The following is a 27,249-nucleotide window of genomic DNA, read 5'->3' on the forward strand; positions in this document are numbered from 1 at the left end:
TTGGGAGCTTTGTGAGAATATACCTTTGGTGAGCAGAGTTTAAAAAAAAGTGAGAGGGTCAATCTGCCCCTTAAAATTAATGTCACGGAAGTGTGGTGGGGAATGTGCACTCCCTCTAGGCAGGCAAACTTCAGGACTCCGGAGCAGGAAGGATCTGGGCCCCGCGTGTGCCTGGTCTCTCCTCCCAGGCTCACCAACAGACAGAACCAAGGGATCAGGAGAGGCCAAACTTGAATGTCCCTCTGCCTGGAAAAAAGAAACCTGGAGGTTAGTTTACTACATTAACCAAAACAAACAACACTATCTGCAGCCTTCTACATTCCTGAGGAGGAGGTCACAGCCAAGAACGGGAGCTGGCCTAGGATAAAGGAAAAGCCGTCCTTCCAACGCTTCTGATGGTGCTTCATGCTGCTAAGAGAGCACAGAGACTTTGTTTACTAGGCTTTTTGATTTTTTTGAGCATGCTAGAGTGCGTCTGCACCAAGTTTGCAGTCATGGCTGCAGAAAGTTGAATTGCTCTGAATAATAGAATAGGGTGAATTTTTTGATTTGGGGAGAATCAGCAAAAAATGGAGTGGAGAGGAGCAAAATGCAGAGCACACAGGGCTCAGTAGGGGCAGAGGAAGGAATTCAGAGCTAGAGAGGAAGTCGGAGAAATTGTACTCTATACCTCCCAACACTGGCACCAAAAATAAAAAAAAAAAAGAAAGAAAGAAAATTTTGCCTAAAATATTGGGACTGGTCTGGAGTTTCCACCAACATGTAAGTGCAAGATTACAGGAAGGGAGCTGCATCAATTCCAGTTAAATCTGACAGGTGAAATAATCCCAGAAAGCCAGAGTACTTGGAGAGTCCAAGCCTGGGACACTGCAGCTCCTCCCTACTGCTGGAACCACACCTGTGCAGTCGGGTGGCTGAAAGACAGAGGGACCAGTGACAGCACAAAGTCCCCGGACAAGGTGAGGCTATAAGATCAGGGGGAGGGGAAGGAGGGCAGAGATGGCACAAAGTTTGATAACTAGAAAATCGTTCTTACACTTTGATCTTGCATCCTTGGGGATCTTGGAAAGCTTGTTTTCCAGGGTGCTGTCAGAAAAGGAATGAAACATGTAGGCCACTTTAGCTGAAATCTCTGCAACTGCCCCTTCCCATCTGTTCCTCTAGGCACGCAGCCTGCTTCACTTCCTTTACACATAACGACTTTCTAATTACTGATTTAAGTGCTTCGCCTGAGAGGTTTCCTTAGAAACTGCTTCAGAAACAGTTTAGTGATTCAAAAATCTAAACTTAGAATAGAGAATTGAGTAAAAAATTAAAAGAAAATAAGTTGGTGTCATTATTAGAATAAATGGTGTAATTGGACCTATCAACAGTCATCAGCATCCACATTTGAACCCCTGCCTCACGTTGCTGAGATTTTTCTTCACATGTATTCAAAAGGTTTTTCATGAGAGAGTAAAGATCTCTAAATTTTTTTTTCCCTCCTTCTCCCATTTGGAAATAGTTGTATTACAAAAAAAAAAAAAAAAAGTCTCCTGCCCAAAACAGAAACTCAGAGCACTCTCACATTACATCCATTTAAAATCTTTTGGGGACAGCCCCAGTGGCCCAGCGGTTTAGCGCCGCCTGCAGCCTGGGGTGTGATCCTGGAGATCCAGGATCGAGTCCCACATCGGGCTCCCTGCATGGAGCCTGCTTCTCCCTCTGCCTGTGTCTCTGCCTCTCTCTCTCTGTGTCTCTCATGAATAAATAAATAAAATCTTACAAAAAAATAAAAATAAATAAAATCTTTTGGGTACCTTTTATGCAATGATCACTGGGCTGGGACAGCAAAACCGCAGGACGCCAACAACACTCTCACTGCAAATCTTGAACTCCCTTCCTTCTAAAATAGTTCAGGTGATGATCTTGGGATTCTGGGCTCGAGTCCCGCTTAGGGCACTGAGCTCAGCAGGGAGGCTGCTTCTCCCTCTGCTCCTCCCCTCTGTTGTATAGGCTTTCCCCCCTCTCTCTCTCTCAAATAAGTAAATAAAGTCTTTTTAAAAATTTAAAAAACGATTTAGATATTCAGAACTCTGTGTCAAAAGCAAGTCAGTGCAGCAGAAGGTTAAAGAATCTGCCTTCAAATTTCAGCTCCACTCCCTGTTATTCGTGTGACCTTAGGCAAGCCACAAAAGCTGACCAGTCCTTAAGTTATTAAGCTTATTAATAAAACGGATAAAAATGGTACCTACTTGAGGGGCTTGAGGATTAAATGAGATAATGCAGTATGTATGTCCATCACAGCATTTACACGATCTTCTTTTCCAGTTGTGCAAACTAAAACATGTATTAAACTCCTTCTGTATATGCCAGGCACCATATCAAGTGCTAAGAATGCAATGACAAACATGATGCGGACGGTGCTCTCTCTCTGAGCTCACAGTCTTGTCCCCTTCTCCACAACTGTTAATAAATTGGTTGGCATCTTGGTAACAACCAGCCTCTTTTAATGGAACACTTACAAATTTAAGATAATAATAATCATCCAACTGACTGCCAATTGTGTTCATATGTTAGAAATTTTCAGGATATACATTTGAATAAAGTTATGATCGTATAAAGCAGTACACATAAGAGAGTAACAAAATTTAAAATATAAGCAATGAATAGACACTGATTGGGCTTAATCTAAAGGTGAATGGAGAGTTGTCTCTAAATGCTGGGACTCTGCATGTTCATATTTGAAAAAAATAAAAATAGCTGGTACCCTATGAAATTTTCCCTATTTAGTTAATGAACGTTTTTAAAAATACATACTACATTTCTCCTGATTCTCTGTCTAGAGGGAGAATTCAAAGTACAGAGTACTTTGTGGCCAGCTCTAGAGAGAGGGAATTTTGAGACCTATTCTCTTTGGGCCCTTTCACCCCCTCAGCCTCACCCCACCCATCATTAAACCTTTAATTGGAAAACTTTCAAAACCAACAAAATATGATGTGTAATTTCCCTGAGATAAAAACAACATAACAGTTCTCAAATGAAGGCAGTGTGCCCCACAGACTAAGGGTTTCACACACCATATAATTAAGAAGAGTAACTCATTTTTCCTCATTGCAGACAGAAAATCACTAGCAGAACAATCACCGGCTTCAGGCTTATTCAAAGATAGCACATGAATGAGGCATCTAAAAGCGTTTGGCTCCTTTAATGATTAACACATTTTCTAGCATTCCTTCAGACGATGGAGAAATACTACCTAGCGTCTTATTGGCTTCTGTGGTTCCTGCACATAAAACATCCCTTTCCCTGACACAGAATTTCTTACATTCTTGTTTTCCCCTGCTCCTGTGCCAACTGTATTTTAATACACGTACCCAATCACATTTATCTTTCAACACACTTTCAACCCAGTGCTGCTGCATGAGTAGGCAAAGAGAAGAATCCCTAAGATGGATATAATTCGAGTAGGAGAAGGGAGGACTCTTGAGAGAGAAGAGCACTCAGAACCCGGATGTGCCGAACTATATGTACCTTGGGTACAGGAGTATACACACACATAGAATCTAACAATTTATGCCACAGCAAAGACTAAGCTCAAGTGCCAGGTTGCTTGATATAATTGTAAACAAAGAAAAATAATTATTCTGTTTTTAAACATCAGAAGAATGAATGTTCACAGGCAGCTAAAGGCCTGCCTGTGAAACAAAATCCCAGGGTTTAAAGAAAATGGCTCAGATATTTACAATTCCTCCCACTTGTCTCTTACGAGTCCCATAGATACTATTAGTGTTGCATTAAATACCATCTATTCTGTTATAATGTGATCCTTATGTTCCTAAGAAACTTTAGTTATCTAAAATCATGGAGAGAAAAGAGATTGGGAGCTAGAGAGTTCCAGAGTCTTAACAACAAATTTCATTTTCCTGCAGAACTCTCAGGAATAAAGTTGACTTTTTAATGGCTATAAGCTGTATATACAGCTATAAATGGAACTTCCGATTCTTGGTAATTACCAACTCAAGAGAAAGACTGTGCTTTCATAATGTTGCACTGATTAACACAGTATTTCCAAATTTTTATAATTGTTTTGCCTGTTGTTATTTACAAACAAATCTCAAAGCCAGTCAAGTAAGCTGCTTGGAAGCCAAAACTTTTTTTTACCCTACATTCATTTTCATTATGATTTATTGTATTATGATCATATACCCCTATATTCTATATAAGTCATAGTCCTTTATTAATCATTACTTTTTTAAGTGAGGAAAACTGGCATGTTTTTAAAACCTCTCAAAATGAGTATCAGCAAAAGAATTAAAGTATAATAACCACCAACTCCCTAATAAAATCTCTACTTTCTCCATAATGCCCACAGAAATGTAAGGATATGACGGATACCTATACACACATTTTAAGTGCAACTCCTGCTTTGGACTAAGAGAGAGATCTATCTTTTTCAACAGGTAATAATTATCACTAGAAGTCTGGAAAGGTGTTAAGAAATTTGTAATTGACTTTAAAATAATTCAGCAGAGACGATATAGAATTATGGGTGTGCCAGTTGGCTTAAGCTTCAGCTCTAAGGCAAGCAATTACTCTGTAAAATTCGGACTACAGCTGCCCCCCTATGGGTAATACTCAGGCTTGATCCTTAAATGTCCTGCTCTGAGCCCTTGGATTAGGAAGAATTCAGGTGCCTTATTCTGCCTCTGTACTGATGGATGTGTGCCTTGATCAAATTGTTCTTATAATAAGGCAACCAAAGCTTATAAGGACACAGAGCGAGGACTGCATCAAGCTTACAAAGCAAAGAATATAAACTGTTTTGTACCTATTTTCTTTTCTTTCTTTCTTTCTTTCTTTCTTTCTTTCTTTCTTTCTTTCTCTCTCTCTCTCTCTCTCTCTTCTTCTTTCTTTCTTTCTTTCTTTCTTTCTTTCTTTCTTTCTTTCTTTCTTCTTTCCTTTCTTTCTTCTTTCTTTCTTTTTTTTTTCCAGATTGATTTGAGCCAGGGAGGGGCAGAGGGAGAGAGAGAGAGTCTTAAGCAAACTCTGAACTCAGCGTAGAGCTCGATGAGGGGCCTCATGCCAGGACCCTGAGATCATGACCTGAGGGGAAATCAAGAGTCAGATACCTAACTGACTGAGTCACCCAGGCACCCCATGTTTTGTACCTATTTTCTAAAAAACATTTGTTTAACAAGTATATGAATGTGTGGCATTTTTGTTCTGCAAATTGCTTTCATTCTAATCTAGTAGCCAGGTTATAGGGCATTAATTTAGACCAGGTCTCAATAAAAAGTTGCCATATGGAGTCTAAAAGTTTATGTCCTGGTTTCCAAGCTAAAATTTCTATGTGATAGTGAATGAAATCTTACTAAAATAAGAAACAATATTTATTCCTTTAGTTCAGGTGAGAGTAGTTTAGGAGAAAGGGATGAGTAAGGTCAAAAAAAGGAGATGATCTGTAATTACTTTGTTGCAGTAGTCACTGGACTAAAAAATTTTGAAAACTTGCTTCAGAATAATCTTCTGGCTTTTAATTTTAATTTGAATAATGATGATATATTCAGGAATAACAAAGTATCCCTTGCATTAAGCAACAAAATGGTGAACAAAGTAGCATAGAAAAAACAACTTGAGGAGACACATGACAAATTCACTAGGTAAAAGGATGATCTTTTTTTTATTCTGAATCTTCAACAAATCTCTTAGTTTCCACACTATCTTTAATTTAATGCTTATTAGAGATGAACAAGTAATGTAATTGAGTAAAACAAACTGAGTATATTGAAGTTACTATGGTAAATTGGAAAGAATATGCTTTTCTAAAGTAAAAACAGCTGCTCAGCTCCCATCAGTGGTGGCCAAGTTGACACATGGGCCAGTTTGTCCAGTTTTTGAAGAGAATCCAAAAATCCATATTTAATGTGAAATTTCCTAAATTTCATAGGTTTACTATTAATACTATGTGACCAAGGATTCACTCAGCTGGTCTGGGTTAACTACACTCTGCACATTACAAAGGTTTGGTCTTTGTCTGCCTCCTGGATGGTAACCTGTAAGCCTTTGGAATACCCTGCCTGATAAGGGTGTTTTGTTTACCTAAGGGCCTTAGACCATGTCAGATAGGCTATGCCAACAATGTGATTTAGGGTACGTGATATCAGCCTAACATCTGAACAGAATGGTCACCTATGTGACCAACTAAGAAAGACATTGGATACCAAGGTTCATGTGAATGGCCCTGGTGGCAACACTCCATGCATGCTGTCACACATCATAGTTGGGATAACTAAACACTGTTCCCATGACGGCTGGGATTGGACACCTGGAAACTCTGCCTCGTGTCTCCTAGACATAGCCCTATATATATTTTTCCATTGCTAATTCTAATTGTTTATCCTTCTGATGTAATAAACTGTAACCATGAGTATAACAGTCTTTCTTTGTTCTGTAAGTCCTTCTAGCAAATCACTGAACCTAAGGATGGTTTTAAGGACCCCTAAAAACAAATACTAATTTTTAAAATATCAAACAAAACCAACTATGCAAGCCCTATTTGAGTGCAGACCATTAGTCTGCAGCTTCTGATTCTAGTTCTAAACCCGAACAAGTTAGAAATAACCAAAGGGAGGTGGTATGATAGAACACTAATAATGTATGAATAGGCACAGAAGGCATAGCTATTCATTAGTTGCCTTCACAAGAAAGTTTAGGAAAAAAATTCTGAGGAAGTTAGACTAAACTCACTAGAAATCAACATTTTATTTTCTTAGGGTGGGCACTGAAGTATCTCAGGGTTTCTGTAGCCCCTAAACTTAATATAGAGATGGGTGTCCTGTGTTTAATACTAAAATTTGTTTCTAAGTCTTTTATTGTATCTTGATTCATAAAAACGAAGGATGTTATTATTATATTACTGTTACTTAGTTGCTTCTACTGGGCCTTAAAAAATATCAATCAGAGTAATTCTAAGATCTCATGATACAGCAGCATAAGCAAATAAAAGAATAAGCAAAAGCTAGAATAAATAGTGTATTAATACTGAGAAATCACTTTCATTAGTTCAACTTAACAAGTATTTCTTTAGTATGCAAGCTTATCCAAGACCAGTATGAGGTTCCAGAGACACAACAGTAAATAAAACAGTCCTGTCCAAATGAACCAAGGAGGCAGGAGGCAAGACCATATTCCCATGGAAAAAGAAATGCTAACTATAGAACACTATATTCAAATTTCTAAAATCTGCTCCTCTCTCCTTGAGCCCCCTGGCAAAGGGGAAATACTTTTTACTAGAATAATCTCAGAGTAACTGTGAGCATACTATTCTCATTTCTAAAGTAACCTCAAATCAGGATAGTTGACATGTGATGGTCTTTCTCAAATGCCGGTGATGTTTTGAGTTGGCTCCTTGGCCACTTCCTGAGAGTTGGAATAGCACTCTTGCTCATCAGATGGTTGTCTTCACAATCCACTCTGACCTACTACATTTTCCTTGCATTTACTTACTTTGAAAGCAGGAAAAAGTTGTACTCTATTCCAGAATTTTATGTCCAATCTTTTCAGTTTTAAAAAAATACTGGAAGTCTCATTCATCATCTTTTTTTTTTTTTTTGAGATAAAATATCAGTCTCTACCTGAGGTTGCAAAAGAGATAAATCAGTTATAACCTTGGTCCAACACAAGGAAGCAGTGTATAAGCTAGGAATCATGTTGAAAGAATACAAATGAGTTGTTAAGATGGCCTAAGAAACTTTATTGTTGCTGCTTTGGGAATTTAGCTATATAGTGTTATTATAAGCAAATATGTCACACATGTCATTTCATAATGAAACACTTCTTTTTTTAAGGCATATTTAACATCTGGATACCTCTAGAAATCTTAAGGTACAGAGAAGAGAATAATTAAATTAGCAATAAAATGTCACTCTGTGAGGGGAAACTTAGTTCAATGGGAGCTACAGCACTACACAAACTATTTTTATTCTTTGATATACATGGCTAAATCATGTAAACTTCATTTGGCCCTCAGAGAAAAGGGAACCTTTATTATGCATTATGTTTATCACTAAATTTGAACAAATGCTTCATTTCTCTATTGTTCTATAAGATGAATGTACCTTGCCCCTTCCTTTTGCCTCAAAGATAATTACCAAATGAACAAATACAAAAAAACATACATTCTTTAGATAAAACAATTTATCATTTATTTATTGCAAAATGCCACGATTTACCAAAAAGTTGCTGAAGACAATAGCAACAAATGAATAGAGATGGGAGGAATGACAAAGGGAAACAGTAAGCAGATATAGGAAACAGAGACTTAGGAAGAAACAGAGATGAAGTAAAGAGTGGGATATCATGAATCCATGGTCTCCAAGCACCACAGAGATTTCTTCAGTTAAAGAAATAGGTATCATTTAGGAGGAGCTATTCTTTATAGCAATATGCCCAACATTTACTCAAAGAGGAGAAATTTTTTTGTCCAAGCAATTTAACTTAAAAATCGACATCCATTTTAGCTGCTCAAAATAGCATTCTTTACTTATCCAAATGAAACTTTGATTTCTGTAATTCTGTCATTTTCCATAAAATAAAAACGAAATATTTTATCTTTTATTGGGATGGATTCTTGTCTATTGGCAAAAGAGTAATTATATAGCTATTATGTCCTATATCTTGTCTTCATAGTATGTGATGGTTAATTGTATGTGTCAACTTAGTGAGGCCAGAGTGCCCAGAAATTGGTCAAACATTCTGGATGTTTCTGTGAAAGAGTTTTTTGGATGAGATTAACACTAAAATTGGTGGACTTCAGGTAAAGAAGATTACCCTCCAAAGTGTAGATGGGCCTCATCCAATCACTTGAAGGTCTTAATAGCTCAGAGACAGACACCATCACCAGCACCATCCTGTCCCAACCAAGAGGTAATTCTGTCAGCAGACTGTCTGGATTCAAAGTGCAGCTCTTTCTTTGACACAAAGGGCAGTCTGTAGCCCACTGGCCTACCCTGGTGATTTTGCACTTATAAAGCCTCTGCAATCAGGTGAGCCAATTCCTTAAAATGAACACATCCTGTTGGTTCTGTTTCTATGGATATGACTAATACATAGTATAATGCATATCTTTTGCTATCTGAATCTATTCAGATTCAGATATTCTATTCTGAATTCAGGTGGAGGAGGGAACTTATATTTAAACCAGGATAAATCTTATAAATCATCTAATACTCTGGTGTTCATTTTTTAAAAGCTATACAGCTATTTCTTGAAAGGAAATGTCATACAGAAGCCACTATATGAATTAGATAAAAGAAAAGCTATACCAATTAAAACAGGAGAAGGTATCCAAAAGCCACCCCACTGGCTCTTGACTTATTTCTAGGAGAAACATGGGGATCTTTAACAAAGGCTTAAGGTTCTACAGTGTGGAAACTGAATTACAAGTGTTAAGGGGTGTCTGGCTGGCTGGCTTAGTGGGTAGAGCATGTGACTCTTGATCTTGAGGTTTTAAGTTCATGCCCCGTGTAGGGCATGGAGCTGACTTAAAAATAAAGAAAGAAAGAAGTGGAGATCTGAATTACAAACCTTAAAAGGTGGAGCTTGAGAGGGAAAAGATTTGCCAAAAATGGAAATACTAGCTAAAGAAGTCTGATGATTGAACTCAGTCCTCCAGCTTCTAATATTGCATAACATTCTTTCTGCCATTTCACACTGCCTTTTGAGCTTTGGATAACTTTGAAGGGTCTTTTAATTAAAGAATCATGAAATTAGATAAACCCAAAAATTATATATTACTTACTTAAGAAATACTATACTCCAGGCTCCATAGATAGATATAATAAGGTCAATCTACATTTGTAAAAGTTGAGGAAGCTATAAACCATGAGAGTGAAAACAAAGCTGAAGATGTTAAGAGAATGACAGGATGAAAATTTAAATAGGATATATATTTAAATATAAAAGACAACATGCTCTTTCAAAGCATGAGAAAAATCTATTAACCAGGCAAATCTCTGTAGAAAGCATAAAACATTTTTTTTCTGTGTTAATTAGAAGTTTGAAGTGAAAACACTTCATATTAACTTAAAGGCCACTTTCCATTTGAGTTAACACAGTTAATGTGACTGTCACACTGAAGGAGAACAGTCAACAAACTAAATAATGCTCCTTATGCATTTCCTAAAGTTCTATTATGCCTCTAGAGACTGTATATCACTCTATGGTCTACAAAGGGCTTCCAAATAAATTACTTTCTTATTTATTTCAGTTTAGATATTTTTAATCAAATTATTGATAAGTTTATCAATTACATAAGCTAATTATGCAATTGATAATAAATTAAGTTATAAAAATGTGATTAGTCAAAAGCATCAAGACAATATCATTAAGGTCAAGTATCAATACTTTCACAAGCTGACATATTAGTTTTGTATTGCTGCATTACAAATCACTACAAACTCAGCAGTGTAAAACAATATCCATTTATTAGTTCATAGTTCTATGTGTCAGAAGTCTGGACACCTGGAATCTATGCTTACAGTTTCATAGGCAGAAGTCAAGATGATGGCAATGGTGGGATCTTATTTGGAGGATCTGGGGAGAATCTGCTTCCAGGCCCATTCACATTGTTGGTAGAATTGAGCTTCTGGCCTATGTAGGACTGAGGTCTTTGTTTCTTTACTGGTTGTTGTCCAAAGGTTATTCTCAGCAAATAGAAGCCACCCTTCAGTTCTTGCATGTGGCCCCTTCCATCTTCAAAGCCATCAATGATGCATCAAATCCTTCATGTGCTTTCATTCTATCTGACTTCCTCTTCTGCCATCAGCTGGAGAAAACTCTCTGCTTTTAAAGTGCTCATGTGATTCGGGGGCTTGGGTGGTTCAGTCCGCCTCTTGATTTTGGCTGGGGTCATGATCTCTGGGTTGTGGGATTGAGCCCTGCCATCGGTCTCTGTGCTGTGTGTGAAGCCTGCTCCGGATTCTTTCTTTCCTTTTCCCTTTGCCCCTCTTCCCCTAAAAAAGTGTTCAGGTGCCTACATCAGATCTACCTTGATGATCTCTCTTTGGATTAACTCAGAATCAACTGATTAGCAACCTTAATTACATCTGGAAAATGCCTTTTCCATGTAAAATAGCATAATCACATGCATGATATTCACAGTCCTAGAGATTAGGGCAAGAGATGTTGGGGAGTCATCTTTCAATTTTAGCCAAGCCCACTTGTTATCTGCAATTAAAACAGCTACTTTGCCAGCCTTCCCCAATGGAAAAAGTTCTTTAGAATATTTAAAATTTTACCTTCCCCCCCTCCAACATCTGTTATTTCCCTCTCCCCCATGAGAATTTCATAATGCATTCATTCTTCCCTACTCCCTTCTCTTAGGCTTTGTGGGCACATTTTAGTATTTATTTTAAAGTCTATTATGATGTAATCCCTTGTGTTTTAGCCATCCTTACTTAACATTATGCTATTTATTCTCAGATAGATTATATTCATCCATTAAGATCTAATTCTTATTAATCTTATTCACTAGAGTATCCTCATTGTCAACAACTATTTTGGCATGCATCAGGCACACAATAAATATCTCTTGACTAAATGAATGGATCTGTTCCTATGGTAAGGCTCATTGTTCATCATTTATTCCTGTCCTCTTCATCTTTCCTCTGGCTTAGGTTTTTTTTTTTTTTCTTAAAGATTTTACCCATCTATTCATAAGAGACAGAGAGAGAGAGAGACAGAGAGAGAGAGAGCAGCAGAGACATAGGCAGAGGGAGAAGCAGGCTCCATGCAGGAAGCCCAATGTGGGATTCGATCCCAGGACGCCAGGATCACTCCCTGAGCCAAAGGCAGATGCTCAACTGCTGAGCCACCCAGGTATCCCTCTGGCTTGAGTTCTTAATTTTTTAGTTCATTTATGTCTCAGCTAAATTGTCTTAAGTATTTTTCTCAGAGGAGTTACTTGGATGACTGTTTTATTACCTATTATTGAATGTCTTTATTCAGGTGAATAATACCTTGGCTGGATATAGCATTCCTGAGGTATTATTTTTTCTCAGATTTTATTCAATTGTCTTTTAGCTCCCCTCCAGGAAATATTGATGCTCTGGAGTGAGGCAATAGGAGAGCACTAAGATGGCACCCACTGGCTGAAGTGAGGCAAAGGGAGAACGTATAAACGGTGCCTCCTGGGAAAAAAAAGAAAATGGCAATTGCCAGCCAGAATAAGACACAGGGGAAGCATATAGGTGGTGGCTTGCAGGAAAAAGAAAAAAGAAAGAGAAAACAGATAGTGCCTGCTGGCTAGAGGGAGGCAGAGGGAGTATGTGAAGACAGGACCTACAGCTAGCAGGCATCTAGATGGGTGACAAATTAGATGCCTGCCCCTCAGACCAGGGCTTTAAAATTAGCAAATGAGTCCAAGAGCTCAAACCCTTGAAGAGCTGTTTCTCAGAGCTTCACACCCTTGTGGGTCACATGGACATGAGCCCGATTAGTTTTTAAAGGTAGATGTTTTGAGGCTTCTCTCTCAGGTATCAAAAGTTGTGTTCAATGTAGAGTTCAAACCCTTCTTCCTTAGGAGGAACCTCAAGGGACAGGGCTTATGGCAAGATTGTGTCTTTATAGATAGGTATTCTAGTGTCATTCTTCTTCTTTTTTTCTCAATAGATAATTTAATCTTTCTTCCTAGAAGATTGTAAAATTTTTTTCTTTATCCATTAAAGTTAAAGAATTTTACCAGAAAATAACTGGGTATCTTTTCTTAACAGTTCAGCCTGGGACCTTGTAAATGCTTTAAATCTGCAGACTCCAGACAGCTCAGCCTTGAAAAATGTTCCCCTAGAATTTGACAGTGTCTCCTCCATCTGTTCTCTTTTCCCCTTTTGAATACCTACTACCCATATGTTCAGCTTCCTGGATTTACCCTCTAATCTTTTATCTTTTCCATCATAATTTCCATCTAGCTGATTAGAAGACAGACCCTCAAGCAGCAGCTTTTAAAATATGCAAATATATACAGTCCTGTGGGACTGCAAGCATAAGCCCCACTGGCCACCAGAGTCAAGCAATGTACAGATGTCCCCTGGTGGCAAGGTGCAAAACTCAGGGTACCAGAAGAGCATATCAGCTTGTTTGGGAGTGATATGGTGAATGGTAGCTAGGCAGAGAGAGAGTACAAGGATGATGTTCATCAGCTTCCATTCCCTGAGAGCACCTCTGTCTGCCTCTAGTTGTACGCCAAACCAGAAACCTGACCCTTAGACCAAAGCTCTAGAATAAGCATAAGCAAGCAGGCCTTTTTGACAGAAAGACTGGAGTGTGTTTTGTTCTGCTGTCTGTGCAGTGCCCCAGGAAAGGCAGCCTGCCAAGAACTGTCTCTCTGGTTGGACAGTCCCATGGGACTCAGGATCACAAACACCCCTGCTTGTGACCAAGGGGTGTCCCCTGGGTGGCAGACAAAACCAGGGACACCGGACACATGTAAAAGCTCCCCTCCAGGAAATATTGATGCTCTGGAGTGAGGCAATAGGAGAGCACTAAGATGGCACCCACTGGCTGAAATGAGGCAAAGGGAGAACGTATAAACGGTGCCTCCTGGGAAAAAAAAGAAAATGGCAATTGCCAGCCAGAATAAGACACAGGGGAAGCATATAGGTGGTGGCTTGCAGGAAAAAGAAAAAAGAAAGAGAAAACAGATAGTGCCTGCTGGCTAGAGGGAGGCAGAGGGAGTATGTGAAGACAGGACCTACAGCTAGCAGGCATCTAGATGCGTGACAAATTAGATGCCTGCCCCTCAGACCAGGGCTTTAAAATTAGCAAATGAGTCCAAGAGCTCAAACCCTTGAAGAGCTGTTTCTCAGAGCTTCACACCCTTGTGGGTCACATGGACATGAGCCCGATTAGTTTTTAAAGGTAGATGTTTTGAGGCTTCTCTCTCAGGTATCAAAAGTTGTGTTCAATGTAGGGTTCAAACCCTTCTTCCTCAGGAGGAACCTCAAGGGACAGGGCTTATGGCAAGATTGTGTCCCAGCCTCTCCTACCTGCTTCAAGTGGGACTTATCTCACTCACCAGATGTACAGGAGTTGCTCAGATAGTTTTTAAGTTTTTTTTCTATCAGAATAATTTGTTCCATATGTAGCTGCAGATTGGGTTTGTCCATGGAAGGATGGGAGCCTGGGATCCTCCTACATCACCATCTTGAACTGGAATCTCCTCTCCAGTGCTTCCATTTCTGTACTTCTGTGGCCTATGTTCTGATAGCTCAACTTGTTCCTTCTCTCTTGGGTGGTTGGACCCTCTCCACTGGGCTGCTATCTTTCTTTGTAGCTTCTTTGGGATCTGGATTTTATTGTTGAGAAAGCATAGAGGGCAGTGAGATTCATGGGCAGTGATAGGCAAAAGGTTCTCAGGATCTGTAGCATGTGATGAAAAATCAGGGTCCCAGTCAGTCCTGGTACCAGAATTTCTCTGTTATCTCCTACTCTGAACAGCAGGGTAGATGCAAATTAGCCTTTCAGCTCTCTCTTGGTCTGTGGACACTTAGGGAGGGGGAGACTGAGCACACTTACCTGAAACTGAGGCGGATATCCCCCCAAGATATTCAGAGGATTGAGTGCCCTGTGCTTGCCAAGTGCTTACAAAGTGTTCTGTAATCCAAGCAAGGCCTGTACCAGTTCTCACCAAAAGGACCAAGAGTGCCAAAAGCCTCATCCACACCCCAAGACCCACAGGCTCAACAGATACCTGGCCCAGGGGAGTCAAGTAGTTTCAAACTGAAAGTAGAAGAAAGCAAGCTGTGCCACCACATTCCTGGAATCACTCAAACTTATTTAATCACAGAAAGAACACTTCCACTAAATGACAACTGTTACCATCCTAATAACCAGTGTTTAGAATTAGAGGTTTGTAGAACATACTTTGGGAAATAAGGTAAACATTCCCTTAGGGAGCATCTTTAATGCAAACTGACTTGTTTAGGAAAATATATTTTCATAATGCAGGCTTTGGTTATCATCAATGTTTCAAAAACAGTGCTTTTGATAAACCCAGAGAGAAAATCACTGAAAAGGAAATAAAAGCAAAACAAGTGCTCTAACTTTATATAACGTTATCTGCATATTTTGAGAAAATTTCACTATTTGGTGAGAATTTAGATGAAGGCACACACAAATTTAATACTCAAAAGAGGGGAAAACTGGCATCAGGGTATCCTCTGCTTGCCAAGCTGGAAGAATGTTATTGAAGATTCCTTACATAAATGTTCCTTGACCTTTGAGTGAACTAGCAGGTCTTAAACATTGCATTAGCCAAAGCAAATTCCCACAGCAAATAAAGTTTTTAGATGAATGCATTAGATTTTTCCCCCTTCAGTCTAAAGAGGAATAACCATCAAGCATCATCAGGAGCAACAAGTTAACATTTTGAGGTTGATTCTCAAAGACCTCTGGGAGTCTGATACAGAGTAAACATTGTTTTGGTTCTAACAGAGGACCTGGGTCAAGTAGCTGATGGAAAAATGACTTAGATCCTTATTGTAAGATTGTTGCCTGAAACTGTTACTGCTTAAAATGTCCAGTCCCCATATTCCATGGTCTTCTTGTAACTGTGGATGGCAGTTTTTAGGACAACTAATGATATGGGTGTTTTTAAATCCATTACCTAAATGGGATGTTTCAAATAATGTTTTATTTGAAAAAAAAAATGTTTTACTTGCTTGACCATTATGAGACTTCTGTTAAAAGTAAGATTGTTAGTCTAGAAAGATTAATAATTGATTATTCTAGGATTTATGGAGCTTTTTCATTAATTCTTCAGTCACATGTTTAAAAAGGTACTTTGGCTCTTTGGGGCGCCTGGGTAGCTCAATCAGTTAAGTGACTGAGTCTTGATTTCAGTTTAGGTCTTGATCTCAGAGTACTGGGTTTAAGTCCCATGTTGGGCTCTATGGTAGGCATGGAGCATACTCCTTCCCTCTTCTATTCTAGCATAGCATGAGAATTTTAGCAGGGCTAAAATTTTTGAAACCATTTATGTCTGTTTTCATTATTTATTTATGAGAATATATGATGATTTTATATTTCTTACCTTTGTAGATTTCAGAGTTCTTTAAAAAAAAAAATTAAGTCACATCAATTAGGCCCAACTTTCTCAAGTGCTAAATAACAGGTTAATAACAAACATTTTCATTCAAGAAACTGGGTTCTTAAGACAAATTTCAAAGTTCAAAAAAACTAAGCAGTTCAAAAATGCTGGAAGCATAGTAGAAAAGCTATAATTTTGTTTACTTAAGCCTTTCATAAAAGAAAAGATCAACTTGAGGTGTTATAGAATCATGATAGTACAATGTGAGGGCTCTTACAGGAAATGGTTGACCAAAGACCAATAGTCACTTACTCTGTAGCACTGGCATTGCCACTGTTCTGGTTTAAGTGATATTTTTTATTCTCTTGTCATCTGTTGGATGCTTTTAGCAGTTGCTACAGATGAATCTGATGAAAAAACAAATACTCTATTCCAAAATATTTTCTGGAGACTTCCCAAAGTAAATAATAAAACAAATGACTTTCAATGTGATGGCTGCTCCTTCTGCTTTCTTCTGATTTTTGTTGCTCCAGATGAGCAGAACTCAGCAAGTGGGGCTCTGCTTTCTGTGCTCTCCACTTAGCTGACACCCCATCCCAGGAAAGGTGACCTTGGCACATTTGCTTCTTCCAAAAAAGAAGTAGTATATTATAGTAGTATATAATCAGGTAGTCATGATTCCAAATCTTAAAATTTTCTAGACGTCCTCTAAACTTCTGTGTCTTCCCCAGCAAACAGCTTAATAGTCCTTCCTCACAGGCTTACCATGAGGATGAAATGGGATGTGGTTCAGAGAGGCCTAGCATAGTGTCTGGCATGTGATGATCAGTAATGAATGTACCCGAAAATACACAGCCTCTCTCCTGAGTCTCTTCTCTCTCTTTTCTCCTTGCACTAGAGAAAAGAAAAGAAGAAAAATGCAGAAAAGAAGTGTTGGGACAAGGCATTACACTAGCATTGTCTGATGCATCAAGCCCCTCTCTGTCCTGTCCTCAGTTCCACAGTTGAAGGAGACAAGACTTTTCATAATCAGACCTTTCACATTCTTTCAGCCTTATCTCCTGCCTCTTCTCTACCCCACAATGAACTTTTCTCCAACTATCCATGCAAACACTTCATGCAACTTCAAACTCTATGCAGGTGCAGGTTGTTCTTCCTACCTAGAAGGCACTTTTCAACATGAGTCCACCAAAGTCCTACTCATCCTTTGGCACAAATATACTTCATTTGCAAATTTAAAGCACATCTCCAGCAGCCTTCTGAGCTTCTCTCTCATCTGTACTCCCATAGCACTTTGTTTTCAGCTTTCTGAAGTCTTGGATCATACTGGAATTTAATGATGAATTGTTAGGATTATCTTTCCTATCACCCTAGACAGAAAGGTGAATCTGTCCAGGACAACACCCATCTTTTATGCTAGTGAGATTTATACCAGTGTCTGGCACTTAATACTTAATAAGATGTTTGTAATTAAAATAAATGGACACTCATCTTCTCGATTCCCCTGAAAATCCTATCTTTTCCCATTCGCATCAAATCTCCCATAATCTCTACTTTGATGCTCACTGCTCTGAAAACATGAAAGACATAATATATATGTGTGTATCAAATTAACACTTTATACATACACCTTAAACTTACACAATTCCGTGTCTATTGTATCTCAATAAAGCTGGAAAATACAAATCAACAAATCATGAAAGATAGCCATTGTTTGCTCAGTTGCCTCAGTTTAGCTCCCCCAAAAGCAGACTCTGAAACAAGGATTTTTATGCAAACAATTTATTTGAAAGATGATCCCCAAAACACCAAAAGTAAAGTGGGGGAAGTGAGACAAGAGAGAGAAGGCAGCAAATAAAAGTGAATCCCACATGGGTGCCTGGGTTGGAGGCCTATGAGAAAATCATGTAAAAGAGAGGAATTTTCTCATCTGAGGAGTAAAGGAGCTCAAGAACTCACCCACCAACTCGTAGTCTCTGGGGAAGACTGCTCCTGGAGAACGTCAATTCCCTGGCCCTTCCATTTGCCACGTGCTGTGGCAGAGTAGCCACCCTTGGCTTTGAAGAAAATATCAGGCAGATTTGGCCTCTCTAACTGAAGTGGGGAGGCTTGCCTGTGAAATAAGAGCCAGGCATGAAGAGGAGCATACCTCTCGGGCACGGGCTTCCCACTGGAAGCCTTGGTGTAGCCCTATCAGCAGCAAGGCCCTGATTGCAACCTACATTCAGAATGACAAACATGGAACTTAAATAGCAAAAAATTTTCTTCCCAGAGATAGCAAGCCAACATGAAAGCCAACATAACAAGGATTTTTACAACAGCTGCTCCTATTTATAGTTTGCTGGTAGGATTGTGAACTAGAAAAATACATAAATGGATCATCTGGAGAAGAATGTTGCTGGAAGACAGAGGGGACCCCTCAAATTCTCACTGCTCCCAAGGGAAGAATCCCTTCTTTTGATGATCTAGGCCGATATTTAAATGTCCTTGACTTCAAGCAATAAAAATAGGTTAGTGGACCTTTACTGTGCAGCAGGGTGCAAAGCTGAGCTCATTTAATCCTCCCAACAATCTTATCAGATAATTACTGTTATACCTGCATTTTATATATCAGAAAATGTTATATCTGCATTTTACATGTCAGAAAACCAAAGGCAGATAAGTTAAGGAATCTGCTCAAAGTTATAGACTGTAAGTGTTTGGAGATGGGACTCTAACCCAAGTCACTTTAAATCCAGTATTCATATTCTTAACTTATTTTCATTAAGTTCATTATCCCATGTGCTCAATAAAGATCCGGTTAGTCAGCCTTTTCCATAATATTCCTCTTTAAATATCCCTTCTTTAAGCTAAATTATATTCATTGCTTTAGCCATTCCTCATATAAGTTATTCTCCTGTCTTCTTCTCATGTATGTTTCTGCCTCCCAACTTCTTAATTTTCTATATTCTTTAATAAAATGTGCCTAACTGCTGGGTGTACAGACCTCATCTAATTCCTGGCAGGTCCATAAATCACAAAACTATTATTGAAAATTATGCATAAGCATTTGTGTTTAAATCTTGAATTATGCTAGCCAGATGAAAGCATCATTAAATTACTCCCAGATTTAAAAAAATATAGCATGTGGGACATAAAGCAATTCTGGAGCAGAGTAAATTCATTATAATCTTGAGAATAACTAAATGGTACTTTGGGTGGTGAAAGTATTCTGGTTATGCTCATAAATAGGCTAACAAAGAAAATACGTTTTACAACTACCACATTCAAGGAAAATTTTGTTTTAAAGTTGATTTATGTTTGCAAATGTGTGGTGAGCTCTTTCAGTAAGGATCCTTTCCCAGACTCTTTAAACTGGCACAGTTTCTATTAAGTGTATTTTGCTTCTTTGCAATCAGATCTAGGGCATATGATACATATAGTGTGGCAAGTTTCAATTTTTCTTAAAATTTAGGCTCATTACTGTCATTCTGTGGGTCTTAAATTTCAGCGGTTTCCAAAATTGTAACTATATACTAATCAAAATCATAGTTGCTATATATATATTACTTTTTTGGTCCCCTGTATTATAACCAGAATGTTAGGTTTAATGGAGGAAAGCACAAATAGGGGCATATCTGTATGCTACTCATCACTCATTCTTCTATGGCCCCTAATAAGACAAGAGATACAACTACTTGCCCCTTTCTGACCTAAGTGACTTTTGGTGCATATGATAGCTTTCTTAGTTTCCCCCTCCAGCTCCACTTTTCTTCTTACTGCTCTTGCCTTTATGGCTGACCTGCACAGACTCTATCAATAAGCTCCCTTGACCTCTGCCTTTTAGTTTGCTTTATGCAATGGGGAGCACTGATTCTATCTATAAGTCCGTTTTTAACTTCATATAACAGTTTATTCATTTGTGCATGCAACAGATATCTATTGAGTACTTCCTATGTGTCACAGTTTTTTTTTTTTGTACTCATCATTGGGGATCCAATGGTTGCTAGGTAAATGTAGCATTTATGTTTCATGATACTAAGATTTTCACTTTTGAATCCCATGTTGAAAGTATTTTCCGGACGCCCGGGTGGCTCAGGGGTTTAGCGCCGCCTTCCACCCAGGGCTTGATCTTGGAGACCCGGGATTGAGTCCCACATCAGGCTCCCTGCATGGAGCCTGCTTCTCCCTCTGCCTGTGTCTCTGCCTCTCTCTGGGTCTCTCTCATGAGTAAATAAATAAAATCTTTTTTTTTTTTAAGTATTTTTCTGTGTGTGCTTATCAAGTATTTTTCTACTTTTAAAAATTAATCATCAATAGATGAGCAGATAAACAAAATATTGTTGATACATACAATGGAGTATTACTCAGCCATGAAAAGGAATGAAGTATGATGTATGCTACAATGTGGATGAACCTCAAAAATATAAGCTTATTGAAAGAAGCTAGACATAAAAGGTCACATTTGTATGACTCCATCTACAGAAAATATCCCAAATAAATAAATCCCAAAAGATAGAAAGTAGATTGGTGGTTGTCTGGGGCTAGGGGGAGTGGGAAATGGGTATGAGGCTTTGTTTGGAGTGATAAAAAGGTTTTGTAACTACTAGGAGGAAGTGTTTGCACATTCTGAATGTAGTAAAAGCCAACACATTATATACCCTAAAATGATTAATTTTATATTATGTAAATTTCATCTCAATAAAAAGAATTATTCAACAGTAAATACAGTGGCCAATCAGCATTTTACCAGCACAGATAACCAGAGGTCACTATGTTAAGGTGAGTTAATACCAGCTAAAAGCAAAAAAATAAAAAATAAACAAAATAAAACTAGGCTGTAATTTGTCCATAAACTAATCTTTTTTTTTTTTAAGATTTTATTTATTTACTCAGAGAGACACAGAGAGAGGGGCAGAGACACAGGCAGAGGGAAAAGCAGGCTCCATGCAGGGAGCCTGACATGGGACTGGATTCCGGATCTCCAGGATCATGCCCTGGGCCAAAGGCAGGGCTAAACCGCTGAGCCACCCGTGGTGCCCAACTAATCTTTTTTTTAAGATTTTATTTTATTTTTATTTTTTTATTTAAATTCAATTTAGTTAACATATAGTGTATCATTAGTTTCAGAGGTAGAATTTAGTGATTCATCAGTTGCATATAACACCCAGGGCTCATTACTTCAAGTGCCCTCCTTAATGCCCTCACCCACCAACCCTCAGTTTTTTCCCTATAGTTAAGAATGTCTTATGGCTTGCCTCTCACTCTGCTTTTATCTTATTTTATTTTCTTCCCTTACCCTATGTTCATCTGTTTTGTCCTAATTAATCAGACAGCTTTCTAACTGCCAGTTCTATATCTAAATTATCCTTAAACCAAGAAATGAAGTGCTACTGAGAGGTTATCCAAGCATTCTAGATACTATACCATGTTTTATTATAAATTTATATATTAATTTTCTGCTTTATATAATAAAAATAGTCATTATAATAACAAAATTATGAAAATACACAACATAACATCATTGTCACCATCTAACATTTACTGAGCCATTAGTATTGCCAGGAATAGGCTAAGTGTGCTTGAGAAGCATCATTTCCCTCAACTTCATATTTTATTCACATTATTTCACTATAATAGTAACATGATGTACTATTATTACGCTACCTTTTCCAGATGATGATACTGAGACTGGGGGTCAGATAATTTGACTAAGGTCAGAATCCAGTAAAAAGCAAAGTCAAGGTTTAATCAAGCAGTCTATCTCCAGGAACCCACATAATTAATCTCTCTGCTATGCTGCTATACACAAAGCTTTGCCAAGCTCTGTGTGACAAGCAATTCAAGCATTAACAAAACTGAGTACCTAGGCCAAAAGGTGAGGGCCAGATCACATTTGGTGGTAATCCAGAGTCCTAGAAAAGCCCAGACTTGGTTCATTGACTGCTTGATATACTCAGACAATGTTTGTATTTTTTTTTTAATTGAAGTACAGTTGGCACGCAATGCTACATTAGTTTCAGGTGTACAACATAATGATTCAACAAGTTTATACCTTATGCTGTGCTCACCACAAGTGTAGCTACCATCTGTCATTTACAATGCTATTACAGTACCATTGACTAAATCCCCTCCTATGCTGAACCTTTTATTCCCATAACTTTTTCATTCCATAAGTGGAAGAAGGAACAGGCTTAATTCTACTCTCCTTCACCCATTTTGTCCATACTCCCATCCTCCTCCCCTGGCAACCATCAGTTTGTTCTCTGTATCTATGGGTCTTTTCTGCTTTGTTTCGTAGATTCCACATATAAGTGAAATTGCATGGTATTTGTCTTTCTTTGCCTCTAGATCCATCCATGTTATCACAAATGGCAGGAATTCATTCTTCTTTTATGGCTGATATTCTCCATTGTGTATATATACACATCTTCTTTATACACTCATCTATTGATGGACACTCGGGTGGCTTCCATATCTTGGCTATTGTAAATAACGCTGCAGTAAACAGGGGAGTGCATATATATTCTTGAATTAGTGTTTTGTTTTCTTTGGGTAAATACCCAGTTGTAGGATTAGTGGATCATATGGTATTTCTATTTTTAATGTTTTGAGGACCCTCCATACTATTTTCTACAGTGGCTGCATCAATTTACATTTCCACCAATAGCGCATGAAGGTTCCTTTTTCTACACACGCTTGCCAACATTTATCTCATCTTTTTTATTCTAGCCATTCTGGCAAGTGTAAGGTGATACCTCATCATGGTTTGATTTGCATTTCCCTGGTGATTAATGATGTTGAGCATCTTTTCATGTGTCTGTTGGCCATCTGTATGTCTTCTTTGGAAAAATACCTGTTCAAGTCCTCTGTCCATGTTTTTTAATTGAAGTATACTTGAGCTCTGTCCATTTTTTAATTGGATTTTTTTATATGTGTTAAGTTGTATAAGATCATTATAATCTCTTTATATCCTTATTAGATATATCATTTGAGAATATCTTCTCCCATTAGTAGGTTGCCTTTTCATTTTATTGATGGTTTCCTTCTCTGTGCAAAAGCCTTTTATTCTGGTGTAGTTCCAACAGTTTATTTTTGCTTTTGTTTCTGTGGCCTGAGTAGAAATATCTAGGGGAAAAAAAAAAACAGATTACTCCCTATGTTTTCTTCTACAAGTTTTATAGTTTCAGGTCTCATATTTAGGTCTTTAATCCATTTTGAGTTTATTTTTATGTGTGGTAAAAGAGGTCCAGTTTCATTCTTTTGCATGTAGCTTTCCAGTTCTTCAGTACCATTTATTGAAGAAATTGTCTTTTCCTTATTGTATATTCTTGCCTCTTTTGTCATAGATTAATTGACCATATAAATGTGTATTTACTTCTGGGCTCTTTATTCTGTTTCTTTGGTCTGTGTGTTGTCCCAGTGCCAATACTATATATATTATTTTGGTTATTGCAGCCTTGTAATACATCTTCAAATCTGGGATTGTGATACTTCCAGCTTTGTTCTTATTTCTCAAATTATTTTGTTACTTGGGGTCTTTTCTGATTCTATATAAATTTTAGTATGATTTGTTCTAGTTCTGTGAAAATATGCTTTTGGTATTTTGATATGGATTGCATTGAACCTGTAGATTGCTTTGAGTAGTATGGATATTTTACATGTAGCTGTTCTTTAATTTTAAATGTATGAGCCTTTAAAATATTGAAAATGATACAACCAAATTAGAAAACCTATCAAAAGTAGTCCTTTAATAAATACTCTATTTAATAATTCATTCAGTGAATCACTAATGCTTTGGAGTGTAGTATCTATAATAGGTTCTTCAATTTTAGACATGTAAAAGTATACCTATTACAAGATGTGATTTTATAATAGAACAATAGCAATGTGAGCCTGTAAAGTTGTGTTACCCTAGAAAACTCTTCTGATCCACTTTGCCCTATAGGTATGGTTTGGTCAAGGGACAAATTGTTTTACATATTTCATCCAGTAACTTCTACTATACTCTTATCAGCAATCCTATATGACATATGCTATTTTTAAATATAGTTGCAAAATTAAACTTCCAGTTATTTAATCCTTAAGAGAAATAAGTCAGTATCATTATCAAGCATTAGTTTACTGAACTTTTTAAAAAATTATTTTTATTTTAGAGGGGGGGGGAGAGAGAGAGAGAGAGAGAACAATCAGTAGGTGGGGCAGTGGGAGAAAATCTCAAGCAGACTCCCCACTGAGTCCAGACACTAACACAGGCCTCGATCCCCAACCCTGAGGTCACGACATGGGTCTAAATCAAGTCAGATGCTTAACCGACTGAGCCACCCAGGTGCCCCAGTTTACTGAAACTTTTAAATTGCCAGACATATGCAGCTTTTTTTAGGTCTTGTTATAGAAAACAACCACATAAAATATCATCCCTCAATTCACGAGAATTAGAACATGCCATCCCCACTTGGATTTTATTGTGACCATTACTGTAACTACTAAAATGCATATTTCCCATGTATATTTCACATAATGCTAAAGAAAGATTCAGAATAAAGTGTACTGAACAACCCAGATGTTTCATAGTACACATGATAAGAAAATATTGATTACTCAGAATGCTTGGAAAATAAGAGTTCTGATTAATTTAATATTCTGGGTTATAAGAAATAATTCTACATTTCTATAGTGGTTGAGACACCCCTTAGCCAGTGTTTGTATTGACTGCTATATTTGTAAACACAGCAACATGACAATCTCTGAGAGTTAAGAATTTTTTCAATTTCTAAAAATTATTAATATTCTTACCATGATTAGCACAAAGTAGACACTCAAAACAATATATCATTTGACCCAAAGAAGTATAAACATACTCCATGTTCATGGATTGAAAGAATAAATATTGTAAAAATGTCTATATTACCCAAAGCAATCTACAGATTTAATGCAATCAAAATACCAACAGCATTTTTCAGAGAACTAGAATAAACAATTCCAAAATATGTATGGGACCACAAAAGACCCCGAATAGCCAAAGCCATCTTGAAAAAGAAAAATGAAACTGGAGGTATCATAGTTCCAGACTTCAAGTTATATAACAAAGCTGTAGTTATCTTTTTCCTTTTTTAAAAAAATATTTTTTAAAATTTATTTATTCATGAGTGACACAGAGAGAGAGAGAGAGGCACAGACTCAGGCAGAGGAAGAAGCAGGCTCCATGCAGGGAACCCAACGTGGGACTCGATTCCGGGTCTCCAGGATCACACCCTGGGCTGAAGGCAGCGCTAAACCACTGAGCCACCTGGTCTGCCCCAAAGCTGTAGCTATCAAAACAGTATGGTATTTGCAGAAAAAGAGACACACAGATCAATAGAGCAGAATAGAAAACCCAGAAATAAACCCACAATTATATGGTCGATTAATCTTCAACAAAGGAGGAAATAACTTGCAATGGGAAAAAGATAGTCTCATCATCTAATGATGTTGGGAAAATTGGACAGCTATATACAAAAAAATAAAACTGGAGCACTTTCTTCCACCATACACAAAAATAAACTGAAAATGGATTAAAGACCAGGATGTGAGACATGAAACCATTAAAATCCTATAAAGAGCACAGACAGTAATTTCTCTGACATCAGCTGTAACCATCTTTCTAGATATGTCTCCCAAGGCAAGAGAAATACAAGCAAAAATAAGCTATTGGGACTACATCAAAATAAAAGCCTTCTTCACTGCAGAGGAAACCATCAGCAAAACTAAAAGACAACCTTTTGAATGGGGGAAGATATTTACAAATGACATATCTGATAAAGGGTTAGTATCCAAAATATATAATATATAATATATATATATATATATATATATATATATATATACAGCTCAACACCAAAAAACCCAAGTAATCCAATTAAAAAACAGAAGACATAAACAGACATTTCTCCAAAGAAGGTATCCAGATGGCCAGACACCTGAAAAAATGCTCAACATTACCCATCATCAGGGAAATGCAAATCGAAACTATGATAAAACTACCTTATATCTGTCAGAATGGCTAAAATAAAAACACACACACACACACAAGAAATAACAAGTGTTGGGGCACCTGGGTGGCTCAGTGGTTGAGTGTCTGCCTTTGGCTCAGGTCATAATCCCGGGGTCCTGGGATCAAGTCCTGCATCGGGTTCCCCGTAGGGAGCCTGCTTCTTCCTCTGCCTCGGTCTTTGCCTCTCTCTGTGTCTCTCATGAATAAATAAATAAAATCTTAAAAAACAAAACAAAACAAATATCAGCAAGGATGTGGAGGCAAATGAACTCTTGTGTATTGTTGGTGGGAATGCAAACTGATGCAGTTACTCTGGAAAACAGTATGGAAGTTCCTCAAAGGGTTAAAAATAGAACTACCCTGTAAGCCACCAACTGTACCACTGGGTATTTACTCCAAAAATACAAAAACACTAACTCAAAGGGATACATACATTCCTATGTTTACTGCGGCATTATTTATAATAGCCAACATACGGAAAAAGCCTAAGTGTTCCTTGATAGATAAATGGCTAAAGAAGATGTGGTATATATGTATATACAATGGAATGTTATTCAGTCATAAAGAAGAATGAAATCTTGTCATTTACAGCAACATGGATGAAACTAGAGAGTATAATGCTAAGCAAAATGAGTCAGTCAGAGAAAGACAAATACCATATGATTTCACCCATATGTGGAATTTAAGAAGCCAAACAAATGCACAAAGGAAAGAGAGAGAGAGAGACAAACCAAGAAACAGACTCATAACTAGAGAACAAACTGATGGTCGCCAGAGGGGAGGTGGGTGGGGGGATGGGTGAAATATGGGATGAGGATTAAGGAGTACATTTGTGATGAGTACTATGTGTTGAATGGAAGTGTTGAATCACTGTACTGTACACCCAAAACTAACATAACACGGTATGTTAACTATACTGGAATTAAAATTAAAAACTTAATAAATAGATAAGAAATAAATATTTAAAATTTTTAAAAAATGAAAAAAGAAACCAACAATATGTCAACCCACTGGTGATGCTTTTGATATTGGTGAATGGAGAAAGACTACAATAGATGAGGCTCCCAGGATATTCCCTTAAGTTTACTGACTTCACACGCACCTTATCTGTTCTTGTGCTGGGAAGGAGTCTGTGAAATTCTAAGTTCCTGCTCTGCTCACGAGCCTCTTC

General features: G+C 37.7%; 1 long non-coding RNA gene across 1 annotated transcript; it reads right to left on the reverse strand.

Annotated features, from left to right (window-relative positions):
* Positions 1-18: 18 nt before the first annotated feature.
* LOC121472614 lies at positions 19-27,249 on the reverse strand. The gene is made up of 3 exons (XR_005982954.1): positions 27,181-27,249; positions 1,037-1,086; positions 19-246 (listed from the first exon to the last, which is right to left on the reverse strand). It is a non-coding gene; the product is annotated as an uncharacterized LOC121472614 (long non-coding RNA).

Source organism: Vulpes lagopus, chromosome 12, assembly GCF_018345385.1.
Source record: "Vulpes lagopus strain Blue_001 chromosome 12, ASM1834538v1, whole genome shotgun sequence".
Taxonomy (NCBI): domain Eukaryota; kingdom Metazoa; phylum Chordata; class Mammalia; order Carnivora; family Canidae; genus Vulpes; species Vulpes lagopus.